At 37.2% G+C, this 7,056-nt stretch overlaps 1 long non-coding RNA gene across 1 annotated transcript; it reads left to right on the forward strand.

Moving 5' to 3' along the window:
• Positions 1–249: 249 nt before the first annotated feature.
• Positions 250–2,208, forward strand: LOC148154884 (uncharacterized). Its single transcript, XR_015765847.1, has 2 exons — positions 250–1,282; positions 1,910–2,208. It is a non-coding gene; the product is annotated as an uncharacterized LOC148154884 (long non-coding RNA).
• Positions 2,209–7,056: the final 4,848 nt, after the last annotated feature.

Here is a 7,056-nt window from a genome sequence, read left to right on the forward strand (position 1 = left end):
TTAAATGGTCAGTAGGACTTTGTTATAAAAAAGAAAGAAAATGTACAGAAATGAATCTTCACCCACTATCCTTTACAGAGGTTAATTTAGAATGTAATACCCCCCACTCACTAATAAAATGCTCTGACCTAGAGCTCTGATGAGGAGGAGAGGAGGGGAGGGGGTGTGGCAAAAGAGCTGACACTGATTCAACATTGATTCAACATTGATCAGTCGTTGATCAGACATTAGCATTTCATTCATTAGGTTTCAACCACAAAACAACATTGATTCAATGACACAGTTTCAGCATCGGTTACTTGGCTGGAGGTGGATAGTTGTTTGATGGTTGATCAACCGTCAGTTGTTGACCTCAACCAAAAATCAACCATTCTGACTATAATTCAATGTTGATTTACCGTTGTGTGCAATCTGGGCAGTTTGTTGCAGCCCTCATCACCTCCTCATCTCCCCCTACTCCCTCCCAAACCTCCCCCACCCAGTCGCTCCTCCCAACCTTCTCCTCTTTACCCCCTCTCATCCCTTCTTCCCTCCCCCTCCTTGAGCTCTGGGTCAGAACATTTTATTACTAGGTGGGGGTTAATCATGTTTCAAATTAAGCACTACATGTTGAGAACAGTGGGTTGTGATTCCTTTCTGTACATTTTCTTACTTGCCTGTAAATATTATTACTGACTGTGCATAATGTGTTGACACAAAAACATCTACAAGTCTGTACTAGAAGTTGTACAGTCCACCTCCCCAATTTTACACTTTTGGTTTGTCCCAACCAAAAAGCCACTTTGCTGCTGGCTTGTTTGCTACCGGCTTCTGAATTGAATTCTCCGCTGAGCACTTTTATGGTAAGTTTTTCAATATTACTTTGATCTTAAATGTGTTTATTGAAAAATAAGGGCATTGTTTTGTGCCCATAGTAATCCTGGTTATTTTTAATAATTGAGGTCATGTCTCCTTTTGTATTATTTTCATCCTACCCACCACTCCAGGCCTAAGTATGAAATCCTGCGAGATTTTGTGGGATTTGAGTTTTTAAAATAGGGCGGGGCCTATTGTTTGGTCTGGGAGAGCATGTGGTGGACAAGAAAGTGTAAGGCTGGCTGCTCCAGGTGGGCTTTAAATTGTTGTGATAGTAATCACTTGTTTTTAACTTTTTATTATGATATGCTTAGGGTCATGCTTAAATGAGCCTCTGTACCAGAACAGCTGAGTTGGATGATTACATGACCGTCTGCAGCCATCAAGAAGTGCAGAAGGTTGTTAATCATCCACAGATTCAATCCAGGTGAGGCAGAAGGGAAACACTTAACATGTAAGGCAGGTGAAACACTGAACTAAACCTGCTAATGACTGATTCAGTCTGTTGATCCTTGGATTGGTAACTGGTTAAATTGAACTGGACTATTGTTCTTTATTAGCATATAGACACTTTTTAAGGAATTTAATCAACTTATTTGGAAATATTTGTAGTTGATGGAAGATTGAACCAGCTATTTGATGGCAGTTTATTCTGTATAAATTATAATTTTTCCAACTACACTATAAATCACCTTTTGTTCTATTTATTTGTCTCTGGTGTGTTAAATAAACCCTGATCCTCCCTGAGTTTTATCCTTAGGTTTTCTGATAAACAGCTCTTTATTTTAAATATTGATTTAATATCAATATCATAAATCCTACACTATACTGCCGCTTAATGGGTAAAAGTAGTTGTATATGTAAACATTAAGATAAATATTAATGAAAGATTAAGATATTAATTTAACAGTGAGTGTACATGGGGAACTATATGGTTTGTATTTGTTCTCAGACCTGTAACCAGTACAGTGTTTAATCTTTCATTGTGTTTCAGAACTTTTCAAATGTTTATAATCTTTCTAACCGGCACCTTCCTCACTTTTATTTTTTTCAGCTGTTGCTCTGCAGTTTGACCGAAAGCTGACTCTTGAGGACTGCAGCAAAACTGTCAAGAAGCGGCTTCATTATGCGCCAGAATGAGAGGAAGACATCACAAGGAATCAAAGTGACGCCAACCAGAGTCAAACTGGGGTTACCACAACTTGTACTGTTTCCCTACTTCATACAGTACAAAGCTTAACCTCATAGACTCTGTTCTTCTGTGGACAACATACTGTTGTTTTGACAGTCAAAAAGGAATCAAATATGTTTAAAGATCTGTCCCTCTTTTCTTAAATAAAATGTTAAATCAAACCCATGTTGTCATTTTTAAAGTTTTGTACACAGTTTACCCATCATCTGCCAATAATATAGTGTTTAACACCAGTGAAGAAACTTTTAGTGGCATGTTATGATGTAGACCTATCAGACCTAAAATGTACATAAATCCTTAGCTTTCATTCAATATAAAAACAACCCAAATCTGCATGTACATCCACAGTTAAATGAGTGTTGAATCAACATTGATTCAATGTAGAATCAACACAAATCTGCATGCAGATCCATGTTCAGATGAAGGTTGAATCAACATTGATTCCTAACTGATTCAATGTAGAATCAACACAGATATGCATGCAGATCCACGTTCAGATGATGGTTGAATGAACGTTGATTCAATGTAGAATCAACACAAATATGCATGCAGATCCACGTTCTGATGATGGTTGAATCACCATTGATTCCTAACTTATTCAATGTAGAATCAACACAAATAGGCATGTAAGTTGACATACAGATGATGGTTGAATCAACATTGATATAATGTCAGTAATGGTTGAAACCCTAACGTTGATTCAACATACAAGTCACCGACCACTTTCGATGTTGTTTCAATGTCAGCGTTCAACGTTGATTCAATGTTTCTGGCTGACATTGATTCAATGTTGTTTCAATGATTCTGTGCTATCTGGGTATGCACTATCCCACAGTGACATTGCTAACAGGTCTCTTTCATAACATGAAAACAAAAACACAGAATGATTCACCCTGTTGGCAAAATCCATTGAATGCAATGCATTCATTGAATTTATGTATCAAAAGAACAATTTTGATACATCTCATGAATGTGTTATTAGACCCATGCAGGTTAAAATGGAATCAATTACAGATATCTGCAACTTTAAGTGTGACCATCCATCTGTCCATGTCCTGAGCCAGCTTAATGCTGTGTGATTTCATGGAGAGTAGCTGGTAGCTGTCTCCAGTTGTCGATGGAGGTTAAGGGCAGGGGGTCTTACACTCTACTCCATCCCTGGACACATCAATTTATGAGCTGATTTTTTTATCCATAAGCTGTCTTTTTTATTTGTCTGTTCTTAATGATTGTTCATACTTCAATTTAAATCTGTGGACTAAACCTTTTCTTGGTTTTACTCAGCTTAGATTAAATTGGGCAGGTGATATTTTGGTTTCCCTGATTTTCAGTACTTCTTTATTTCTTTATGTTTAAACTCAATCTCCATTGTCTTCTGTTTGTTCTTTCTTCATCACTGTAGCTAGACCAGTTCAGAGGTGTAGGAACCTCACATTTTTCTGAAACAACTTGAATTCATCCATCATAATCAATTAACTGGACAGGGTAACTATCTCCAGCACTCTTTGAGTGAAAGGAGGATACACCATATCCACTTTCTTTGAAACTTTTTGAACTACTTTGAATAATTAATTGAACATACTGTACTGTTTAATTACTAGGATTCTTGGAATGTGTGCATGGTTGAATTGAAATGTTTATTTTCCACCTTTTTCTTTGTAAAGTGCTTTGAGACAACATTTGTTGTGAATTGGTGCTATGTAAATAAACTTAATTGAAAATGATTTCAACTGGCAGGTTGTCAGTCTATCACAGAGGAACACAATACAAACAACCTCCACAGTGCACCACCATGAAACTGCTGATTTGTCTCATTTATATTTAAAATATCAAAATATAATTTCCAACATTATATGGAAATGATATTTTGAGTAAAAAAAAAACTAAGCATTTTTTTATGTTTAGTTTTAGGTTTATTTCAGACCTTTGTAAGAATAAAACAATCAGATGGAAAGACAACAAAGCAGAATCAGCTAAATAAATATGAACTAATAAATCTTCAAGAAACCTGTCCAGGGTGTACCCCGCCTCTCGCCCGGAACGCCAGCTAGAGACAGGCACCAGCAACCCTCCCGACCCCACTAAGGGACAAGGGTGTAAAGAAAATGGATGGATGGATGGATGAAATCTTCAAGACATCTCCTCTGGCCATTACTTAACGGTTTCTTCTCTGAAAAGGAGTGGATATAAGTAAACACTTCCACCCCTTATGCCTGTTAACATCTGTCCTCTACTCAAACAAAATGCCGGTTAAAACAATAACCTATGAATTATAATGCAAATTAAATAAATGTATACAATATTTTAAATTTAATATTCAATTTGTGTCATCATTCCTATGTTGATAAAAAAAACATCCATTTACATATTATTTTAAACTGCTTTAGGCTTACACACAATTTCAGTTCAGCCTTTAAACTATTCCACAGCCAAACTCCACACATGGACACATAAAAGATTCTTGTTGCACGTGCTGGTAATACTTTAAAATTGAAATGACCCCTAAAATCATATTCTTCTCAAACCTTGAACCTGGACCATTGTGTCCTGTTGTGAGAAGCCAAGCCACAGAAGATACATACCCCAAGAAACATAACTGTAAATGGATTAAATAAAAAACAACAATAAAAAAAAAAAAAAACACAAATGACAGCTTTTGGTCATCTTAGTGGTGAATGACTGACAGATGTAAACTAGAATACTTTTTTTTCCTGCATCATTCTCTCACCAATATCTTGTCTTAAATGTGTAAATAAAACTAAATGTATAAATCTCTTTGTCACAGAAAACATTCAGTGATCAAGCCAGCATGCTTAAGGAGAGTAAAACAACTTTAAAGTCAAAAAACAAATGGAACACTGTAGGACTATCTTACCTGCTGTTTCAGCTGTAGAATGTATCTCACCTGGCTCAGAATAGATTGACTCTTTTTTTATGCATTGCATCTTCCGTCATTCTCTTTATCCCCTTTTATATCCCCCACTATCCCTCTCTCTCTTTCCCTGTCATACACAAATCTCAGAGCCAGCGGGTGCATACCGAATATGTGTAGGCAGCAACCAATCAGGAAACGGCAGCTTTGGTAACATTCACTGCACACACGTTTAGCCTGACTTGATCACATGGAAACTATTATGGGATGGATACAGGCACACATAATATTGTCTCCACCCAGCTACTCTCTCTCTCATTAATACACACATCCACAGATGCTGTCACACAAGTCACGTACATCTGTCATTTGTGACCATTTTTATCTAACCAAAGGATTAGTTTTTCCTGTCCTTTCCTTTTTGCACCAAGGTTCTCACTGAAATGTTGGCAGTTTGCCCCATTTTACTTGTGCTCTATATAGACTGCAAGCTTCTACTGCCTATGTTATAATTTACATGCGAGGGTGTCTGAATTAAGAATGTTATGTAAGGTTTGGATGAACATATTTATCTGGCACAGATGCAAGCAGAGTGCTATTTTCCCCTACAAAACTGTCACATTCATATTTTCCCATGTTTTGTTAGAAGTCCCTATTTACAATAATGAAACAGACCCATACAACCCTCCTCCTCATTCATCATCCTCAGTGTGATCAGAAGTTGTGGATGAGGGACGGATTAAGAACAAAACAGCCTTTGGCCAAACATTTTACTTACATTTTACTTATTTACATGTAAATATTAAGTGGGATATAACATAGGCCTTTTATAAAACGATATTTTTTTACATAACATTTTTCTGCTTTTCTTCAAATATAATTTAGCTGACCTGTAGAACACTAGTGTCACTCACAGTGCAACCATAAACATTCCAATATATCCTATCTAGTGAGCACCCAGAAGACCGTGGAGATGTCTGATTGGTGGACTGTTGGAGGCGATTGATTTAAAAAAAAAGAAAAAGAAACCTGATGTAGACTTCCTGCTATGCATCCTCAGCTCAACTGAGCACACTGTTTCTTTGCTAAACACCTTTCTAAAAGTTCTTAGATTTTGTAGGAGTGAGTTGCCGTTTGTTTGCTTAGTTCTCTCGTGGTTTTCATAATCAGGGAGTTTTTGTCATTTGGTTATTCACTTTCAAATAAGTTTTAGTTAATGTGGCAACACAAGGGTATGAAATAGCTTGATACTCCTGCCCCTTAAAATGCACCTCTCAGGGTAACAAGGTGTCAATGCCATCTTGGGAATTGCAGCCAAGGAAATGGAGCACCAGTAAGGCACTCAAGGTTTGAAAACCAATGAGAACGAGAGTTTATTCCACAAAACGTTACATTTTATTGTTCCATGTTTTGTTTAAAAGACATTTAAAATGTAAATAAGCTACAACAGGAAGGGAAAGGGAAATGGTGTAGGGATTGTCGTAAAGGAGGAGTTGATAAGGAATGTTCTGGAAGTGAAAAGAGTGTCAGGTAGGTTGATTAGCCTGCAGTTAGAAATTGATGGCGTGATGCTCAATGTGGTTAGGGTGATTAAGGACCAAGATGGAACTCTACTGACAGATGCAAAAAGTGTGATAAGAAGATGGAAGGAGTACTTTGAAAAGTTGATGAATGAATAAAATGAGAGAGAACAAAGAGGAGAAGAAGCTGTGCCTGTGAATCAGGAAGCAGCAAAGATTAGTAAGGATGAAGTCAGGAAAGCATTGAAAAGGATGAAGAGTGGAAAGGCAGTTGGTCCAGATGACTTACCTGTGGAGGTATGGTAGTGTCTAGGAGAGACAGAAGTAGTTTTTGTCAAGGCTATTCAATGAGATCCTAGAGAGTGAGAGGATGCCTGAGGAATGGAGGAGAAGTGTGCTGGTACCAATTTTCAAGAACAAGAGAGATGTCCAAAATTGTGCCAACTACAGAGGTATAAAGTTTATGAGTCATTCAATGAAGTTATGGGAAAGAGTTGTTGAAGCCAGACCAAGGTCAGAAGTGGACATCTGTGAGCAGCAGTATGGTTTCATGCTAAGAAAATGTACTACAGATGCAATCTTTGCATTGTGGATGTTGATAGAAAAGTACAGAGAAT

The sequence above is a fragment of the Poecilia mexicana genome, unplaced genomic scaffold (genome assembly GCF_051168715.1).
Source record: "Poecilia mexicana isolate PSO_F unplaced genomic scaffold, ASM5116871v1 scaffold_17, whole genome shotgun sequence".
Classification (NCBI taxonomy): Eukaryota; Metazoa; Chordata; class Actinopteri; order Cyprinodontiformes; family Poeciliidae; genus Poecilia; species Poecilia mexicana.